Genomic DNA, 21,471 nt, shown 5'->3' with positions numbered 1-21,471 from the left:
ATGCTAATATAAAACCTTGGGTGAGCCTCCAGACTTTCTATTCATCTCATCAGGAGGCAACCAGGGACTAGTACAAAATGTATTTTAAAGTTTTAACATTGCAGGGGAAAATTCACCTGTCAAGCATGTTTCTACCAAAGTAAAAGCTGGATGAGCAGTGAAGATATGAAACCTCCCTTAAGTTAGGAAAATCATACTGAAAGTTCCGGCTGGGTGCAGATTGGTCTTTGGAGATGGGCCAGCTTGGACCAAGGGATGGCTCCCAGATTCATTCAGTTGTATTTATTAAATGCTTATTCTGTGCAAACCATTATACTAAGTGCTTGGGAAAGTACAATACAACAATAAACAGTGACATTCCCCTCCCACTACAAGCTCACAGTCTAGAGGTGTGGAGATGTCTGCTTTAACCATTCCATCCAGTCTTGGAGAACCCCTGGATGACTGGAATGGTTTCCTCGGGGACTAAGGCTATTTAGAAGAGGGCAGAGAAAACATTTCCAGGATAGTCTTAAAGCCAAAATAAAGACAGGGAATTCCTGGGTCCATCTGTCTACCTAATGGGAAATAAGCATGTACCACAGTTCTGTAGGATCTGTTTCCTCCAACATCTGTGATCTTGCTAAAAAAAACTTTATCCCCCTCCCTTGAAGAGTATTCTGAAGAGATATCCGTGGGGTCTGGGAGTCCTGGCATCACCTGGGAGAGGGCCGTATAAGGGAGTCTCAGCTCCATGTGAGGTGATAGGTGTATCTCCAATGGAACTTTTAAGCTCCAACCTTGGTATTCTTCCCCAGAGGTTGCCCTGGCCTGACCAGCCAAAATCTCCAAAGATTTCTCAGCCTGGGGTCCCCCAAAGCTTCAGTACAACTGGCCAGGTGGCCCAACAAATGTTCCCTGAGCTTTCTTCCTTACCCCGCATCAAAGACTTTGTCCAGGTCTGGCCCCAGATGTGGTTTCTGAAACTGCATCAGCTGTGGGATGTTCTGCAATGTCACCCAGGTAGAGGGATGGCCACAGGTGGCCAAGCATTTTCTGTTCCTTCTTGATCCCATTCAGCCTGGTTTGGCATTCGTAAAATTGCCAGTGACTTTCCTGGCAGGGCTCCGGCATTAGCATATTTGGGAATTAGCTCCAGTTTTAGCAAAAACTTTTCAGACCATGTAAAAACCAAATCTGGCAATACATACATTCCAGAGAAAGCACCTATATACCAGATGAACTTTCTGGGAAATGCTCCTCTCTAATTGGGTTTTAGAAAAGAGCAGTGGATCACTATCCCACAACCGTAAACAACCACCTGGAGTTGTATCTGGGATCACTGATCATCGGGCCCTCCCCTAACTTAGCAAAAATCTGAAAATCTTATGACCCCAGGCTGACAGGGACCCTCTGTTTTTTATTTTAATAATCTGGAGGGTTCATTGTTTCTAATTCACATGAAGAAATTTCATCTAGAAATGTGTTTTGTTCCTAAAGAAAGAGGAGGAGGTATAGTATTAAGCACTTATTGTTTGCAGAGCACTGTACTAAGCATCTGTTCCTACACAGGTGGGAATAGACATGGTCCCTGTCCTGTGGAGGCTTACGATCCAAGAGTTGAAGTGGGGAGAAGGGATAAAAAATACATATTTAGAATGCTGAAACAATAAAACACAATACAAATACAAAAAATAGGCTCAAAATAGTCTAAAAGCACGCAGGAGCAAGTTTTACCTTTGGCCTATTGTGCACGGAGCATGACGGGATGGAGAGTGGGATGGAAGATGGCAGTTCCCAGAGTTTTTTTCCAGTCTGCAAAAGGAAGCAGATGTCTTGGGCCAAGTCACTAAAGATTGAGAGGTTGGATGGTGTGATCCAGCACTCGTGTCCCTGTCGCCTGGTCCCAGCTCTGACATCCGCTGGGCTCAGTGTGCTCCTCTTCCTCTTCCATGCACTCCTATTGAGAAGTCCATTCTCTCCATCTGGCAAAGTGCATCTACCCCTATCCAGGTCCCTTAACGCTTCATGGTACACAGGTCCCATCCCTCACCCCAGACTTAGCCCGGGCCGCAAAGAGTCCACATCCTGCTGTTACTGTGGCTGATGTTGCTGCCCTGGTGCAGTCTCCACCAGTATTACTGACAACCTCTCCACTGTTAGTACTCCTTAAAGGCATTTTGTTTTATATTTCCACAAGATAAATATCCCAATTAAACTTATCAGCTCACTCTAGTCAGACCCTAACAGTGGGCTTGGGAGAAGCCTATACAGTGAAGACCCTAATCTTGGTGTTATTTACAGTGTGCCAGTATTATTGCCAAGGAAGGGAGGCAGCATGGCCTAGTGGAAAGAGCACAAGCTTGGGAGTCAAAAGAACTGGGTTCTAATCCCAGTTTGCCACATGCCTTCGGTGTGACCTTGGGCAAGTCACGTAACTTTTCTGTGCCTCAGTTACCTCACCTATAAAATGGGGAATAAATTCCTGTTCTCTCTCCTATTTAGTCTGTGAGCCCCATGTGTGGCAGGAATTATGTCAGATCTTTATCTGCTTCAGCTCAGTGATTGGCAAAGACAGCACTGAATAAATCCTGTTACTATTATAGATGGGACACTCAGGAAATCACTTATCTGGTTACATCGAATGGGAGAGGGCCCAGAAGAAGCAGATAGCAAAGATGAGGGGTAAGGGAAAGAGGTGAAAAGGAGGAAAAAAGAGAGGAGAGAGGTTAGTTCTCACTCTCTGGGCTGCAAGCCCCAGTGTGGGGAGAATGTCTGCACCCAAGTAGCAGTAGAAATTAGAACAACCCCTGTTACAACCTGGGCAGCCCAAGACCTATTGCTGCACTGCCATCCTGGCACTGCAGTGGTTCCCAAGCCAATGGGTCCTAGTTTCATCAGTTGACCTCAGACTCCCTTCCCCCTGCGGCCCTCCTCCCCCATGCCCTATCCTTCCCCCACCCCCCATTACTTTCCCAAATCCATTTGTTCATATGAAGGTAATTCCTCACCAGAAACAGGTTCTGGTATCCCTTTGTGATAAAGATAGACTTTTGCTCATTTAGTTTACAAGTGGAAAGTTGTAAAGAGCTTTCAAAGAATAATGGCAATATAGAGGACTCTTGTGAGACAAAGGAATATTTCATAGCTCTATCGAATGCAGGCTGCAAGCTTTTGATGCAGCATGCCTGGGAAGAAAGTCACTGTACTTCACAGTTACAGTAAGGATTATTTATTATCATCCTGTCTCAGTAATTTGAGGGACAGCAGGGGAACAGGAAGAGACTTGTTTTGGGAACTGCATTTTTCAGCTTTTATTAAGGTGGAAAATAGCATCATTTATCTTACCTGCTTTTTAGAAAGAGCCTGAGCTATGATACTTAGGAATTGGTGTAGGAAGACAGTTGTGGTTTAGTAGAAAGTAGAATAGTTAATTCAGAGGACTTTTTACATTTTTTTGAAAATACGGGCGATGAAAACAGGGCGCTAAATCCTAATATATAGAAAGTATTTAGTACATAAAATTATCAGGTATAGGGGCTACATAAGTTCTATAGGTGGCAATGAGTACCCTTTTTATTTGCTCACTGTGTATGCTCAATCAGTGGGGTTTATTGAGCACTTACTTTGTGTAGGGCACTCTATTAAGTGCTTGGGGAAGACTGCATTAAAACAGAGTATCTTGTTAGAAATACTGTAATATGTGACTATCTGATTGTCCTTTATTGCTGATAAAGAGACTGGCATTTGAAAGTTTCTCTTGAAATTTGGAAGGCACTGGGAAGCAGCGTACATTTTTAAAGAAAGGAAGTATTGCTGTCGAATTAGGGGAAAGACTGTTCAGTCTAAGCAGCCAAATGGAGTAATTCTTAGCAAATACTAATTCCCTAATTATAATATGTCTGTAGTGTGTTTGCCTGCTCTGTGTACAGACCTGTTTCTTAGAGTGAGCGTGAGTGTGTAGGTAGAGGAGGAGGAGGAGAGGCAGTTAAGCAAACCTAAATTCCATCCAAACATTGCACTTTTTATGAATATTGCTGGCCTAAATCCCAAGCAGTTATCCTGTTTTTAAAATAGGCTATCCCCAGCCCAGGCAATTTTTTTTTCCATTTAAGCTATACATTCTTGTCCTTGTTACTTTAGAAAGTCTAGTAGTAGGTGAGCCACTGGATTGTAAACTCCATGAGGTCTGGGATCATGTCTGGCAACTGTATTGCATTGTACTGTCCCAAGCAGACAGTAAAGTGGTTTACAGACAGTAAATGCTAAATAAATAGAAGAAATATGCCTAATCCAGAATGTAAGATCCTCATGGGCAAGAATGTTGCTTGTGCTTCTGTTGCGATGTATTGATGGTGTGTCCCGTCCTGATCTACCTATGAACTCGGTTCCTGAGATTTCAGCACTGCACATTTGTCCGGAGGAATTGATTATAGTGCTACTGGCTTGTCCCCATCCTATTAACACTTTCTCATTCTATTGGTCACATTTCCTCTAAGGCACAAAGTACAGTGAGCAAGTAGGCAGGCAGGGGTGCAACGCATTGCAAAGGGCAAGTGTGGTGTGACCACCTTAGCCAACTATAAGCAGAATCGTGACTAGACTCTGGTTGGTGTATTTTCGATGGGATCAGCAGCCGGCTGATTCTGTTGTACTTTTACCAGTGCTTAGTATAATAACGTTGCATCCAGTGGGGGGTCATTAAAAAACCATTACTACGAGTATTGTTATGGCAGAAATCAAGCACAGATGATTTGTTTTGCTGACTTAAATTCCTCCTTCCTGAACTGTCTGGGATTTTATTATTCCCATTTCAAAATTTTCACCAACATTTTTATATATTAATCATCTATCACATCCAACTCAAGCATTCCTACAATCCCTACACATTTTAGAACTGGCTAAGGAACTGATTGGTGGGTAACTACAACATAGAATTCTGAATAAAGACATGAGTGATTGCTGAGAAGTAGCATACTGATTTTGAGGTCTGGGTGAGGGATATGATTTTCTTAGCTATTTTTTCCTCATAACATACAGTTGATTTTTGAACAATGTCACATCCATAAAGAACTACTTAAAGGCCTGGAAAGTGGATTAAAGTTTGGTGGACTATGCTATTTGAATTAAGCTGAAATGGTACTTTCCACTTATTATCAACTTTTTTTAAGTGAAATATTAAAGAATCAACACTACTTCTTTCACTTAAATTGTGATTTATAGTTTTCACCATGATATTCACAGTATCGGTACACTTCTGGAACTCACAAAGATTACTTAAACTTCAACAGTTCATTCAGGTCTTACTTTATGGGATTATTCCCCTGGTAAATTCAGGGGTTTTGATCCTTCATCTTTGTCTGGGGCCAGTACACCATACTCTGAAATAAGAGAGCTTTTATTCACAACATAAATCAAGTAAATCAAGTTCAGAGATCAGCTTCGGTTTAACTTTAATATCATAAAGGGTTTTTGACACCATTTACGCCAGGTTATTCTTCCTGGACTAAATAAATTGTGAAATGTAGCAATACTCAAAGAACAGAAGAAAAATTTAATCCATTGCAATTAAAGAATCATGAATCAACTGTATCACAGGAATGACTCTGGGAGGTCATTTTATTATATACTTCAGAAGACTCAAATGTAATGAAGTGAAATTCTAGGGATTCAAAAGAAAGCCCAAGAAGGCAGAAAACAAAGAGAAGGTAGGAGTAGAAATTGTGAAAGTTGTAAAGACAAGTGAGTAAAAGTTAGTGAGAGGAGGAAATAAAGATGGGGAGCAACAGAAAGAAAGGGTAAAAAATAAAGAGAAAAGTGCTGAAATGTGAGGAGTTCAAATTCAAACCAAGTAAAAGACTTTTGACGATTTAGATGGAAAAGGGCTCCACCCAATCACCTGTGTTTCATGAAATCTTGGGGCTGCAATGGGGGAAGCCTCAGGGCTCCTGCTTTTGGCCAGAGGTGCCCTGGTTTGGGAAGGTTTGGACCCACCCCGTTTAAGAATCACCAAAGGGGTGATTAGGAAGACCCGAAGAGGTCGGGGTAGGCCCAAGGCCTGAAAACTCCCCCAGTTCATAAACAAAAAACACAAAAAGATTATATGGCATTATTTTTGTCTCTTCCAAAGTAATTTCCTTTTCAGTTCCTAAAAGTCCCCAAAACCAGCATTAACCTTCAATCTTCACTCTTCAGAGCCAGCACAGCAGGTTATCACTTCAAAGATAAGCCAGGCCACATGTAATACCATCCCATCTGAAAATAACTTACTTTATATTTAACATGTCAGTATCTGTCAGTCTCCCTTATCAAATCAATTTTATATTGCTGCAGGACAAGATGCTAACTGTCGATAAATACTCCACTAATTCTCATTAAAACTCTCTTGGCTTATCCTAGGGATGATTTTTCAAAGTTCACCCACAGCTTTATTTTACTGTGGAAAGTCATTTTGAAAGCAAACATTATTTTATGTGGCAATTAATTGTCTTGTGCATTTAAGGCTAAGCTAAAAAAAGAAAGGCATTTACAAGTAAATCTATGCACCGACCCCTGTGGTATTATGTCCGTGGGTTCCCCTTCCCCTGAAAAGTACATTTAGAAGATAATTTGCCTGACTGAAATAGTAGTGTATGTCCTCTCTGAGAAACTAACTCATCCTTGTGGAATCTATTAAATTACAAATAACCTGTCTGTTCAAAGAATTAACTATTTGCCAATGACCATCTGTCAAACTCTCTTCTTTGTGCTGGTGTTCTCTGCCTCTGCTATAGTTCTTGCCAACTTCTAGAGCTTTCCTAACTCTCAAAAGTGCTTAGAACAGTGCTTGGCACATAGTAAGTGCTTAATAAATATCATCATTATTATATACTAGTATATATGGGATCGTAGTATAAATGCTGCTACCCCAACAAATAACTGGTAGGGTAAAGAGCTTTCTTCCTAAAGGTACCTAGGAAAACAACTGACCCCTAAAGACATTTGACCTTAAGAATTTCTGAAGCATAGAAACAACATAAACCTCCTTTGTAATGTTCTTGGTAGCCCATCAAAGGAGAAAATAAACCATGGGGAAAGAATCAAAGTGATAATATTTCAAATTTCATGTAGGAAAGTCATCATTCCCAAACATTATTTTATGAGACACTTGATTGGATTAGTCTCAGATATTTTCTTTGTTGTCCTCATATGTGAGAGCTGGAAATCCAGCCACCTGCCCCCACAGATGGTTGGGAAGGCTTGAAAATTTGCCCATCTTCCACATTAAATGAGCTCAGAAAAAGAAAGAGACTGTGGATGTGGGTGGGTGGGTGTGTGTGTGCGCGGGGGGATGAGGGTTGGGTAATTGTGCAGTTGGGAATGTTGGAATAATGGGATTCAGTTGGCAATGGCAGCAGCGGAGCAGGAGAGTCATCGTTTCCTGCACCCACATAGCTGGTTAATTCATTTTTTAAGTCCTATGGGCTGAGCTCTGGGTAAATTCAAATGTATCAGCTCAAACACAGTCCCTATCCTACATGGGGCTCATGTTCTTGGTGGGGTAGACAGATTATAAACCATGGTAAGGATGGATTGCTAAAATCAGTGGTATCTATTGAGTTCTTCCTATGTGCAGAGCACTATACTAAGCACTTGGGAGAGTACAATGCAGTAGAGTTAGCGGATATGATGCCTTTCCTCAAGGAGTTTACAATCTAGCTGGCGAGACAGACATTAAAATCAATTATGGATAGGGGAAGCAATAGACTATAAAGATTTGTACAAAAGCAGCAGAGTCAACAAACCAAGACAACAGGACCAAGACAAATGAATGAACAGACATTGGCCAGCAGGAATCCGGATCCTCCGATTCCCCACTGCTGCAGGTGAGAAGTTTCTGAAGGTGGACATGTGCCAGAAAGACACTTTGAAGGGAGGTAAAAATGCACAGAAAAGAATGTGTTTCCAGATGCTCAGTGAGAGGCACAGCTGAGCCTTGGCACTAAACTATAAGATCAGCAAGGAGAAGAGGGGAAAGAATGGTTGACAAACAGAAGATAATAGAAAAGAGAAGGAGCCTAGAAATGTGGAGGAACAAAGGTGACACTGTTAGTTGGAAAACAGAAGAAATAAGTGGGGAGAGAACCAAAGGAGACAGAAATGGGAGAAAAGAGTGAAGGCAGGCAATTGGGGAAAGAGAAAGGGGGTGGGGGGAAATAGGAGTGTGTCAGTGGAAAATACATATAAATGTTCCTTGCCCTGAGGGAAGACTCCATCAACACACTCAGGAATAGAAAAGATCCTGGTGCCAAGGGAACAGATGAGAGAGGTTTGTGTTCTTGCTATGAGGTTGCAAGAATAAACTTCAAATTGTCTCAGCCACCTGCCTCATGCAGTAGTAAACAAACTAGTGCGTTTGTAAGTACAGAAGCAGGGAGAAAAACATAAACCAATATAACCACGAAGGAAGTTTATAGGAAACAATTTAGCTTGTGGAGGGACTGGGGGAGAAGGAAACCACCCCAAAAGCCTTTGTTATGATCAGACTGGGTGGACAGAACCATTTTATTTGAAAATGTCAATGCTTTTCACTCTGCCCTGTGACAGTGACCTCCAAGGGATGCTGCAAGGCAATCCATTCTAAGAACAAGGTAATCTGTACCCGAGATTATGAAGATTTAGTGGGCATTCATTTCTGTTACCAAAGTGAAATGTCATAACCATTTTGATACTAAGTGCACAATAAAATTGCCCTTTGTTTTAGTGTAATATCTAGATCACAAGGTGATAGTAGAGTAGAGAGTAGATAGTAAAGTTATTTCTCTTCCAGTAAAGGTATGCTTCAGTCAATGTTCAATGAAACTGCCCAACACATGAATGGCTGACATGGTGTTTTAGGGTTTGGTTTTTTTTAAGGATTTTTCTAATGGTATTTGTTAAGCACTTACTATGTGCCAGGCACTGTTCTAAGCACTGGAGTAGATACAAGGTAATTAGGTGGGACACAGTCTATGTTCCTCATGGAGCTCACAGTCTTAATCCCCATTTACAGATGAGGTAACTGAGGCACGGAGAAGTGAAATGACTTGTGCAAGGTCACACAGCAGACAGAAGGACCTTGAGTTCTAACCCCAGCTCTGCCATCTGACTCCCAGGCCCATGCTCGGTCTACTAGCTCCGCTGCTTCTCGGTGTAATTTTTATTTTGCCCATAAGCTAATAAAGGCAACCAAGCACTTTTCAGGCATTTTTCCAATGTAAATTGAACAGTGAGGAAGAGAGGCTGCTCAGACTGCTGTCTTTTGCCTCTCAGTATTCTCTCTAATTGAGGAAGCAGTATTGCTCAGGATAAAGAGGCACAGTCCAGGGATTCAGAGGACCTGGGTTAATAATGTTGGTATTTGTTAAGCGCTTACTATGTGCCGAGCACTGTTCTAAGCGCTGGGGTAGACACAGGGGAATCAGGTTGTCCCACGTGGGGCTCACAGTCTTAATCCTCATTTTACAGATGAGGGAACTGAGGCACAGAGAAGTGAAGTGACTTGCCCACAGTCACACAGCTGCCAAGGGGCAGAGCCGGGGTTCGAACCCATGACCTCTGACTCCAAAGCCCGTGCTCTTTCCAGTGAGCCACGCTGCTTCTCATGCCACTTGCTAGCTGTGTGACCTTGGGCAAATCACTTAACTTCCCTGTGCCTCACTTCCCTCATCTGCAGAACCAATACCTGTTCTCCATCTCTACTTGGACAGTGCACCGTGTTTGAGCCAGAGACTTTGATCAACATATACTGAGTCTACCCCGGCACTTAGTTCAGTGCTCATCACATAGTAGGTGTTTAATGAATACCACAATAATAATAATTATCATAATGAAGAAAAACTATTTTTGTGTTATCAAACTACCAGAAAATTTGAGTTCTATGAAGACGATAGTGAGGGATTCTTTTAGAATTCCTTTTTCTTTAAAACCTATCACTTCTGTTTTCTGATAGCACCTACCTGCCCCAGACTAGCTGAGATATTGTAAATTTTTCATGAGAATCTCATTAACCTCCATGACAATTTCCTAGAAATCCCAAGGTCAGTTACATTTTTCAGCTATTTGGCACAAGCCATGAACAGTAGCTCCTAGCCCTGAGCTGCTTTGATGTGTATTCCATAGGGGCTCCCTTAAAAATGCAGACTTCACTGCACATAAAAGAGGCAAAAATGGCCAGTTGTTAGAGGCATACCCTATTCTGACTTGGAATTTTGCTAAGAGGAAGTCGAAGGTTAATGACTTGTCAACTTCAGAGGCTTTGGGGTGTTTCCCTCCCCCCTTTGCTGCCATCAGGGACCCTCTACCCCATTATATTCTCCCTCACCATTGGGCCCATGACCCACTGTTCTCTCCCTATTCATATTCAACAGTCCAAGCTCTCACCATGTACAATACCCTTCTGAAAGTGCATCCCCTCCAGGCCTCTCTCTGTTTCAATTTTCCCCAGTCATTTTTCTCCCAGCTGCCCCTCCAGCCCACCAAAAAATGAAGTACCTTGAGAGGCAGTGTGGTCTAATGGATAGAGCATGGGCCTGGGAGTCAGAAGGATCTGGGTCCTAATTCCAACTCTGCCACTTGTCTGCCATGTCACCTTGGGCAAATCACTTAATTTCTCTGTAAAATGGGGATTAAGACCGTGAGTCCCATGTGGAGCATGGACTTTGTCCAACCTGATTAATGTGTATCAACTCCAGCATGTAATACAGTGTCTGGCACATAGTAAGAGCTTAATGTCTTTCTCATCTTTTACAGTTGAGTTGTTTCCGACCCATAACCACTCCAAAGACGCATTCATTCATTCATTCATTCAGTCGTATTTATTGAGCACTTACCCTGTGCAGAACCCTGTACTAAGTACTTGGAAAGTACAATTCGACAACATGTCTTCCAGAATGCCCCACCTCCATCTGCAATCCTTCTGGTAGTATATTCATAGAGTTTTCTTGGTAAAAGTCTGGAAGTAGTTTACCACTGCTGCCTTCCGAGAAGTGAACTTGAGTCTCCGCCCTCGACTCTCTCCCATGCTGTTGCTGCCCAACATAAGTGAGTTTTGACTTGTAGCAGATGGCCTTCCACTCGCTAGGCACTGCCCAAGCTAGAAATGGAATGGGTATGCCTCTGCTTGACTCTCCCTCCTATAGCCAAGACTGGTAGAGTCCTGGAAACTCTCTAGGTGCGATCCTGAGAGGGGCTCTCTCATCTACTACATTATAAACATTTTAGTGTCAAGGATCATGTTTTCTAATTCTGTGGTAATTTCCCAAGTGCTTAGTAGAGTGTTCTGCACCCAGTAAATTTATCAGCGTCACCATCTCTGCTGTATCATACTCACCCAGTTTTTAGTATAGAGCCCTGCCCACAGCACTCAATATGATTGATTTTGAAGATATTAGAGTCAGGGACAGAAGCTTAATTTATTTTGACAATGGCTATTTTTAATCTCTAATTTATAACCTAATGATTGCATTATGAGTGTGGAAAAAGTAAATAACCTGTTCAATCAATGATATTTATTGAGTTATATGGTGTTCAGAGCACTGTGCATAGTAATATGTATCAAACTATATTCTTCCCTGTCCTTACAGTCCTTGAGAGTATCCAGGATTCTTTGGTAGAAGTTTTTGAACTTTCAATTCATCAGTCAGCCTAGTGAAGTATTAATTTAACACTTTGGCTCATGTTTCCTATATGACAGTGATAGTATTTGATAAGCACTTACGGTGTGCAAAGCACTGCATTGAGCTCTGGGAAGGAATATGCAGATGAGAATTAGATATGGTCTCTGGCCCTCATAGGGCCCAAAGTCTAAGAATAAAAGGAAAAGGCACTGACAACAGACACATAAGGAATGATCAAACTAATAAACAAAAAAACAACGTAAAAGGCATGGACAAGAATGCATAAAAATAAAATTAAAAAGCAGCATGGTACTGAAGCTAGAAGAGCAGTTTGGGGCTCCTAGGGGGCTGAGTCCAAAAGTTACAACCATGGGATGCTACTTTGGAAAATGCCATTGGCAAGGGAAAGAGAAAATTGTGAACCTGTGTTTGTTAATTGTTGATTCCTTTAGCTTCGGTGGGACATTATGTGTGTTTTGTCATTATGTGCCCTGTGGGTTTTTGTCAGTCTCGGGAAAAATGTTTTGTGACATCCCACAGAAATCAGTCCTGGGACCATTCTATTCATATCTTTGCTGAAACTTGCACCAAGGAATAGAGAACATGTACTTGATATTTGAAAGTGACATAAATTTGGTTGTGGTTGGGAGACAGCAGTGAAATTTGAAAGACTGGGGTAAATGTGAAAAATGGAAAGCAACATGGCCTAGTGAATAGAACATGAACCTGGGGGTCAGAAGGACCTGGGTTCTAATACCAGTTTACCACCTGTCTGCTCTGTGACCTCAGGTAAATCACTTAGTTTTTCTGTGTCTCAGTTACCTCATCTCTAAAATGAGGATTAAGATTGTGAGCCCTTTGTGGGACAGGGACTGTGCCCAACCTGATTAGCTTCTGTCTACCCCAGCACTTAGTACAATGTCTGTCACACAGTAAGTGATTAATAATTACTTAAAAAAAATCATCCTACAAAAACAAGGTGACATTCAATAAGCAAAGATGAAAGATAGTCCACTAAAAACAAGAAAGATTGACTAGGCAGAAATAAAGAAAATAAATCCTGGGTGTTTTAGGGGGCAGCTTGTGTTATTTTAAGCCCACATGCTGTTGGTATATGTTCATAACCAGATGTTTAGGAAGCAAGAATCAGGACATATGTTTTATGGTGACCATTCCATCATTAGACTCTATGTCCACTTTCAAAAGGAGGGGGTTGGAGGGTACATCTGTGCTTTCCACATCACACACCCTGCCACTCCCTGCAACTGGTTCAATTCTGAGTAATACCTGGGGGTGGAGATTAGGGGCCACATTTGTGGATTTAGGGGATCCAGTCCAATCTGTGCCAAAAGACCCTGGGGTAGAATTGCTTCTTGGTTGTTCTGGAAACCACAAGCCCTTCCTACATCAAACCCAAATGTCCAGGGAGGCCTCCCCAGGTGCCTGCTGTGTGTTTTTGGGCAAGTCACTTAAATTCTCTGTGCCACAATTTCATTATCTGTAAAATGGAGATGCCATACCTGTTCCTCTTAGACTGTGACCCCATGTGGGACAGGAATCAGGTCCAATCTGATGATCCGTCATCTACCTCAGTGCTTAGCACAGTGCTCAGCACATAGTAAGTGTTTAACAAATATTGTAATTATTATTGTTTCTTAAACTCCATGTGTCTATGAGCTACTATGTGGTGTCTGCTCCATTCCAAAACCTTCTCCTAGAGGTATCCTGAACCCACATCTTGCTCTAGGCCAGGGGAACACATGGTATTTAATTATTCACTTTCTTTGACATCCCACTTTTAAGCATTAAACATATATATATAAAGTTGGAGCTGCAATCTTCATTCTAAATTTGTTCTATATCAGGGCTCCCAGCCCTTCTAAATATTATGGTACTAGTCTTCCGTCTTTCCAAACATGTGCAAAGCTCAGTTTTGATGGATTGTGGCCATTATAGAAACAATGGCCCTTTTTGCATAAATGAGGTAGCTGGCCATATTTTTTGTTTAGAGTTTCCATTATGGAATATCCGCCTGAAATTTCATTTGGGCATAAAGTTTTTTCTTCTTTCTGTGTAATAAAGTGTTAGTATTTATTAGCTGCCCTTTAGTGGTAGGAAAGATTATTACTTTTCATGACTTACAGAACACTTTGGGATCCTAGTCAGAAAACTCTAAATACATTTCAGCATTTCATTGATGGACCAATAATTTAATAATACATCCAAGATTGATATTATCTGAGTTAAAGGATTGCTGGTAAGTTATGTAAAATAGGCTTACAGTCTCAGAGGTTTATTTCCCCAAATTTTCATCAGGAAAAAGCCCTCCACTTTTGGATTTGGCAATTACTACCCTATTTAATTATGTGAAAAGCCAATTAGACAGAAATTGATTGTTCCAGGACAAAGTTCGACACGATTAGATGAAAAATGTTCTTGGTGTAATCACAAGAAGGCAAATGATTATGAACTACTCTGAAGAATCAGTGAAGTGCTTTGGTTAAATGGTGGTCCTGAAGGTTATGTACAAGCCTACGTCTGACAAGTTTTACACCCAAACAAAGATTTCCTGTGGTGATCGATGGCTAGAACTGGTTCTTGCTACTATTCACACTGTCCAATGATGCCCTCTCTTTCCCTGTAACTCTCTTCTTGTGCCTTTAATCATTCACTTTCTGTCCACTTCACGACACTTAAACCACTCCCTTCAAGGGTATCGATGACCTCCTTCTCACTAAATCTAATGAATTCTACTCTATCATTCTCCTTGACCTTTCATCTTCCTTTGACACCACAAACCACACCCTTTTCCTAGAAACACAATCTAACCTTGTTTTTTTCTGACAGTTCGCTCCTGGTTCTCCTCTTTCTTCTCTGGCTTATAATAATAATGTTGGTATTTATTAAGTGCTTACTATGTGCAGAGCACTGTTCTAAGCCCTGGGGTAGATACAGGGTAATCAGGTTGTCCCACGTGAGGCTCACAGTCTTAATTCCCATTTTACAGATGAGGTAACTGAGGCACAGAGAAGTTGCTCACAGTCTTGCTCACAGTCACACACTTGCCAAGTGGCAGAGCCAGGATTCAAACCCATAATAATAATAATAATGTTGGTATTTGTTAAGCGCTTACTATGTGCAGAGCACTGTTCTAAGCGCTGGGATAGACACAGGGGAATCAGGTTGTCCCACGTGGGGCTCACAGTCTTAATCCCCATTTTACAGATGAGGTAACTGAGGCACAGAGAAGTTAAGTGACTTGCCCACAGTCACACAGCTGACAAGTGGCAGAGCTGAGATTCAAACTCATGACCCCTGACTCCAAAGCCCATGCTCTTTCCACTGAGCCACGACCTCTGACTCCCAAGCCTGAGCTCTTTCCACTGAGCTGTGCTGCTTCTCATAGTCTTAGTTTCTTTCACTGGCTCTTCCTCTGTCTCCCACTTGCTAATTGTGGGTGTTAGGGCTTGTTTGAGACCCCCTTCTCTTAATTTATACACAGTCTCTCAGATAGGTCATCAGCTCCGTTGGTTTCAGCTACCACCTCTGTGCAGGTAACTTGCAAATCTACCTGCTAATCTTTATCTTCTCTACTTCTCTGAAGTCTCACCCTAGACTTTCCAGTTCTCTGCAATCTCGCATATCCTTCTGCCTCTGGGATATCTCTACCTGGATGTCCTGCAAAACCTCCTCAAGACTTTCTCATGAGAGTTAATAACAACATCACCATCCTCCAAGTCTCCCAAACTTCATAACCTTACTATTATCCTTGAATTCACACTCTCTCTAGACCCCCATATTAGATTTGTTGTAAAATCCTGTCAGTTCTTCTGGAATATTTACAGTATCCCCCCATTTTTTTAATGGTAATCTGTTAAACACTTACCGTGTGCCAAGTACTTTATTTAGCACTGAGGAAGATACAGGTTAATCATGTTGGAAGAAGTCCATGTACCACGTGGGGCTTAGTCTTAATCCCCATTTTACAGATGAGGAAACTGAGGCACAAAGATGTTAAGTGACTTGCCCACAGTCACACAGAAGACAAGCACCAAAGCCAGGGTTAGAACACAGGTCCTTCTGACTTCCAGGCCTGTGCTCTATCCACTAGGCCATGCTGCTTCTCAGCCACTTCTTCTCCACCTAAACAGTCGCCAGCCCTCCCAGGCACTGTGAGCTTTATGTGCCTCAACATCACTGGAAAGTAACAGCTTATTATCTATAAGGCTTCCAAACTCTCTTTGAGGAAATTTAAGAAAAAAGTGTCCCCCATGCTTCCAAGTTGACTTGTTTCTAGTGGGCCCAAGCTGTGCTACCCAGGGTCCAGTGGTTACATTTTTCTCATTTTCTCTTTAACTGTTACTTTCTTCAGCAAGTAGAAAAGCTCAAAGCTGTGCTTTGAGGTTTATCTTGGAAGTCTCGGAGTCCCCACGCAATATCATATGGTACACAGAGAAACGTGCAGTCTTGAACAAATCCTTATTCCAAACCATGAATTACAAATATAATAACAACTAGGAACCGTGTGACTGGGGTGCACCAAACGGTTATCCGTTTACCATTAGAAAAGGTCTTGGAAAAAAACAGAATAAATTCACAAAGAATTCTGCTGATAGCCAGGCCTCTACCACTCAGCCTGCGTATTTCGGGTTCCATATGTCCCCATCAGAATTTATCTTAAATAGTTCACTTGCCTGAGATGGTGTCGGGGAGGATCCTGGTTATAATCCTACAGAGGCACAGCCCAGGTGGATTTATGGTGTAAACATTAATATGAATAAAGTTAAAGATATGTACATAAGTGTTGTGGGGCTAGGAGGGAGGAAAGAGTGAGTCAGGGCGAGGCAGAAGGGAGAGGGAGAAGAGGTAAGGAGGGCTTAGTCAGGGAAGGCTTCTTGGAGGAGATGTCTTCAGTAAGCCTTCGAAGGAAGGACGAGTACTTGTAGACTATGAAGAGGGAGAGCATTCCAGGCCAGAGGCAGGACTTGAGTGAGAGGTTGGCAGTGAGATAGATGAGATCGAGGTACAGTGAAAAGTTTGGCATTAGAGGAGAGAAGTGTGCTGACTGGGTTGTTGTAGGAGAGTAGCAAGGTGAGGTGGGAGGGGGCAAGGTGAATGAGTGATTTGAAGCTGATGGTAAGGAGTTTCTCTTTGAGGTGGAAGTAGATGGGCAACCACCGGAGGTTCTTGAAGAGTGGGGAAATGTGGCCTGAATGTTTTTGTAGAAAAATGATCTGGGCAGCAGAGTGAAATGTGGACTGGAGTGGGAAGAGACAGGAGGCAGGGAGACCAGCAAGGAGGCTGATACAAAAATCAAGGTGGGTTAGGATAAGTGCTTGGATTAACACGGTAGCAATTTGGTTGGAGAGGAAAGGGTTGATTTTAATAATGCTGTGAAGGTTAAACTGACACAATTTAGTGATAGATTGACTATTTGGGTTGATTGAGAGAGAGCAGACAAGGATAGCACCAGGATTATCGGTTTGTGAGACAGGAAGGATTGTGGGGCCGTTTACAGTGATGGGAAAGTCAGGGGATGGACAGGGTTTGGGTGGGAAGATAAGGAATTGTGTGTGTCTTGGAGAGTGAGAGAGAGTTCTGCATGCAAACATGCTCAGTGGAAAGAGCCTGGGCTTGGGAGTCAGAGGTCATGGGTTCTAATCCCGACTCCATCACTTGTCAGCTATGTGACTTTGGGCAAGTCACTTAACTACTCTGGTCCTCAGTTACCTCGTCTATAAAATGGGGATTAAGACTGAGCCTCTCTTGGGACAACCTGATTACCTTGTATCCCCCCCAGTGCTTAGAACAGTGCTTGGTGCACAGTAAGTGCTTAAATGCCATTATTATTATTATTGGCAGTTCCAGCTCCACATGCTAGAGAACCCAGTTCTACAGCCTACTCCTAGCATTAGTATTATTAAGTACTTACTATGTGCAGAGCACTGTACTTAGTGCTGGGAAAGAATAAACAAGAGGGAATACACAAGAGGGAATTAGATACCAACCCTATCCCTTGAGGGGCTCACAATGTAGGAAAGGATCAGAGTGCCTCAGGGAAAGCTGTGGCAAAATGAAGCTGTGAAGCCAATCGCCAACCCCTCCCGGCCCCCAGTCGGGTCCCTTGGGTCCATATCCGCAGGAGTAGAACTGGTTTAGTGGCTGAGATCATCCCAGCCCACTTTCAGCCACACTGGCCTCTTTGGAGGTGGCAGAAAATAATAATAAAGAAAGCAATTGTCGTATTTGCGAAGTGCTTACTATGTGCCCGGCAGTATTCTAAGGCAGTGCTGAGAAGCAGCATGGCCTAGTGGTAAGAGCACGGGCTTGGGAGTCAGAGGATGTGGGTTCTAATCCTGGCCTAATCCCTTGTCTGCTGTGTGACCTTGGGCAAATCACTTCACTTCTCTGGGCCTCAGTTACCTTATCTGTAAAATGGGGATTAAGACTGTGGCCCCACGTGGGAAAACCTGATTACCTTGTATCTACCCCAGTGCTTAGAACAGTGCTTGGCACATAGTAAGTGTTTAACAAATACCATAATAATAATTCTAAACAATGGGATAAGTATGAGATAATCGGGTTGGACACAGTCCCTGTCCCACGGCATTCTTAACCCCCCCATTTTACAGATGAAGCAAATAAATCTCAGAGAAGTGAAGTGACTTGCCCATGGCCAGACAGCAGACAAGTGGAGGAGCTGGGATTTAAATCCAGGTCCTTCTGACTCCCAAGCCTGTGCTCTATTCACTAGGCTATGCTGCTTCTCTGATGCCCCAGATCGGTACACTCTCTTTTTCAGGAGGTCTAAAAGGTCAGACGTCAAATCTATTAGTATTCCTGTACATCACCTTCCTCCAACCCTTGACATGGGATTTCAACCGTCATTCTACAGAACAAAATGAAGGACCATCAGAAAGGGTAGAATTTTAAACTTTTGAGTAAACTAAGATGTTTAAAGGTTACATGACTGATGACTGTCTCTGTAAACGAGGCCCCTGCACTACATTAGTTCACATTGCCCAAATCAACAAGAATCTTAGAGCCTCTCTTCTGTCCCTTCCATTAATCATTTTGATGGGTTTCATGCTCTTCGATAAATCGCATAAATCACTTCTGCTGATGTCATCCCGTGATCATTGTTTTCCTTGGTTTAAATTCTTCTTATAAATCAGTGGGCTCAGGTCTCTCCTTCACATTTGGAAAACTGCTAGTGATGATCTTCCCCAGATGACCAAGGGACTGGCCAAATTTTTTTTCTTTTATAATACTAGTTGAGTGCTTACTTCTAGCTAAGCAACTGTACTAAATCCTGGGGTAGATACAAAATAATCAGGTTGGATGCGGTTCCTGTCCTACATGGGGCTCACAATCTAAAGGTGTGAGTAGGATTTAATCACCATTTTATAAATGAGGAAACTGAAGCACAAAGTTAAGTAACTTTCCTAAGGTCACGCAACAGACAAGCGGCGGAGCTGAGATTATATCCCAGATTCTCTGACTCCCAGGCCCCTTCTCTTTTCACTCAGCCATGCTCCATCTCTTCATTCCCACCCTTCTCTCCATTCCCAGTTTCCCTGGGCTAAATGACTTGGAGAGTTGTCTTTGGGATGTGACTGGTAGTTCCTGCCTTTCCCCATCCATTCATTCAGTCAGTAGAATTTATTGAGCGCTTATTGTATGCAAAACACTGTACTAAGCACTTGGGAGAGTATAATACAATAAGCAGACACATTCGCTGCCCACAGTGAGCTTATAGGAGCTGCACAGTCACACCTGTACCCATGCTTTGTGGAACCATTAGAGTGTCTGTGGGTGAGGCGAGGGGGACAATAATAATGGTAATAATTGTGGTGTTTTTAAGTGCTTACTATGTGCCAAGCACAGTACTGAGCACTAGGGTAGATACAAGAAAACGGGATCGAACATAGTCCCTGTCCCTCAAGGGACTCAAAGTCTAAGATGGAGGGAGAATAGGTATTGAATCTTCGTTTTACAGATGAGTAAGTGGAAGCTCAGAGAAGTTAAGTGACTTGCCCGTGGCCACACAGCGGACAGGTCCAGAGCCAGGTTTAGAACCTAAGTCATTTGATTCCCAGTTCCGTGCTCCTTACCCTAGGTCATGCGGCTTGGGTGCCAGGGATACCACCTGCTCATGCTCCTTTCGGGGTTTGGGTACATCTGTGGAGGAGAGGTCCATAGTGGGTTACCAGAGGTCAAGTTATGGATCTTAGATGGCACATCTAACACAGGAATGAAGGAGGGCTACCATCACATACTTCCTCCAAGTATCCTATTAAAAATGTCCAAGAGAGTACTGGATTAGATAGACTATTGTTCAAACCCAACCAGGACATTGCTTCCAGTTTTGTGTCCTTATCCTTGCCTCCAGCAATAGTTAGGGCTTAGAGACCTAAAATGCCTCATGCATCATTTCCTTCTATGCCTTCAAAAAGTCTTCTTTGATGTTCACACTCTAAGGTAATTTATAAAAGAAACTTTCATCTCAGAAACTTGTTTAAATTTAATGTTTGTTTGAATGACCAAATTTCAAAATCGGTGAGGACAGTTACGGAATGCAATGAAGATAGTGGCATAGTTGATAAAAATAAAAGGAACTTCAAACTGAAATTCACCTAGCAGTCATACAGTGATGCCTCAGGATTTTATTGTAAAGTTATCAGTGGAAATGCACCGATTGTGTGTTTATTCTTGAGATCCTTGTTTGTCGCCATGAGCAAGTCACTTACACCTCTGTTGTCTCAGTTTTCTTCAGTGACATGTGAAGATAATAATTCCCTATTCCTCTCGGGCACTTTCAGGCCATTTTGGTTCCTTTATTCCCTGTGTTGCCTGTAAATGTCACTATTGTTCTGCATCAATTGCACCCCTACGTTTGTTTATCTTGGGTATAAGTGACTTGAGTCTCTTAGAGCCCAGAGTCACCTTCTGCGAATTAGCCTTCAGGACAGTTTGATCCCTCTATGATACCAAGGGGTCCAAGTAGCAGTGACGTTAGGTTGCAGTGAATTGAGAGACCAGCAGAAGGGCTAGGTGACCCTCTGTCAAGCTCCACTTCGGTTGGCCAAAGGTTACTTTTGGTGATTCCTGAAGCTGCTGGAACTCTCCCCGACTTTTATTATTTTTAAGGCTAGCTAAGTCTTATCCTGCAACTGGAGACTGTCCCCCGGGGGAAGCACGGTTCCTCGTGTTTTGGGGGTTATGATGTGGCACCGTCTACACCAATAATCTGAAGAAAACTTAGTCTCGGGCGGTCGACGGAATGTGTAGGAGAAATAAAATAGAGACCAGCACACCAGAAATCTGATGAAAAATATTCATTGGTGGCCGGTGGAATGTCTACAATGAATGTGTGGAGAATGGAAGTCAATATTTGAGCTCAAGGATTATGTTAAGAAATAGAGCCTTCCACATTGCAGTTGCTTGTACTTTTTCTTATTCATTATATCAGTTTTACTCCTTTTGTCTTGAATTTCCTTTCCTCTCTTACCATAAAAGCTTGACGGTGTGATAAAGTTAGAGTTGTACTTGTGGTTAGTTGATAAATTTTACTCATTTAAGAGATTAAGGGCAAAGAAAGCACAAGCCATGCATATTTGCAGATCATTTTAATATGAATGAGAATTCAAATTGTATTTAGTTTTATGTAGCAAATCCCAAAGTGCTGTTGAAGCAATGAAAATGTCAGAAAAATTACAGCATTGGAGCCATAGACATAGCACAGACACAGTCCTACAAGGTTTCTATCTCTCGTCTTTCAGAAAGAAATAGTAGTGGTTTACATTTCAAAAATCTGTTGTGACTGCAGAGTCTCTGGCCCTCACTTTCCTGCCTT

At 42.4% G+C, this 21,471-nt stretch overlaps 1 non-coding gene across 1 annotated transcript; it reads right to left on the bottom strand.

The window, feature by feature from the left end:
- Window positions 1–11,050: 11,050 nt before the first annotated feature.
- On the bottom strand, window positions 11,051–11,188 carry LOC114813382. Its single transcript, XR_003761103.1, has one exon. It is a non-coding gene; the product is annotated as a small nucleolar RNA SNORA7 (small nucleolar RNA).
- Between the last annotated feature and the right edge of the window lie 10,283 nt (window positions 11,189–21,471).

This window comes from Ornithorhynchus anatinus, chromosome 7 (assembly GCF_004115215.2).
Source record: "Ornithorhynchus anatinus isolate Pmale09 chromosome 7, mOrnAna1.pri.v4, whole genome shotgun sequence".
NCBI lineage: Eukaryota > Metazoa > Chordata > Mammalia > Monotremata > Ornithorhynchidae > Ornithorhynchus > Ornithorhynchus anatinus.
This window is presented reverse-complemented; position numbering and strand designations above follow the sequence as displayed.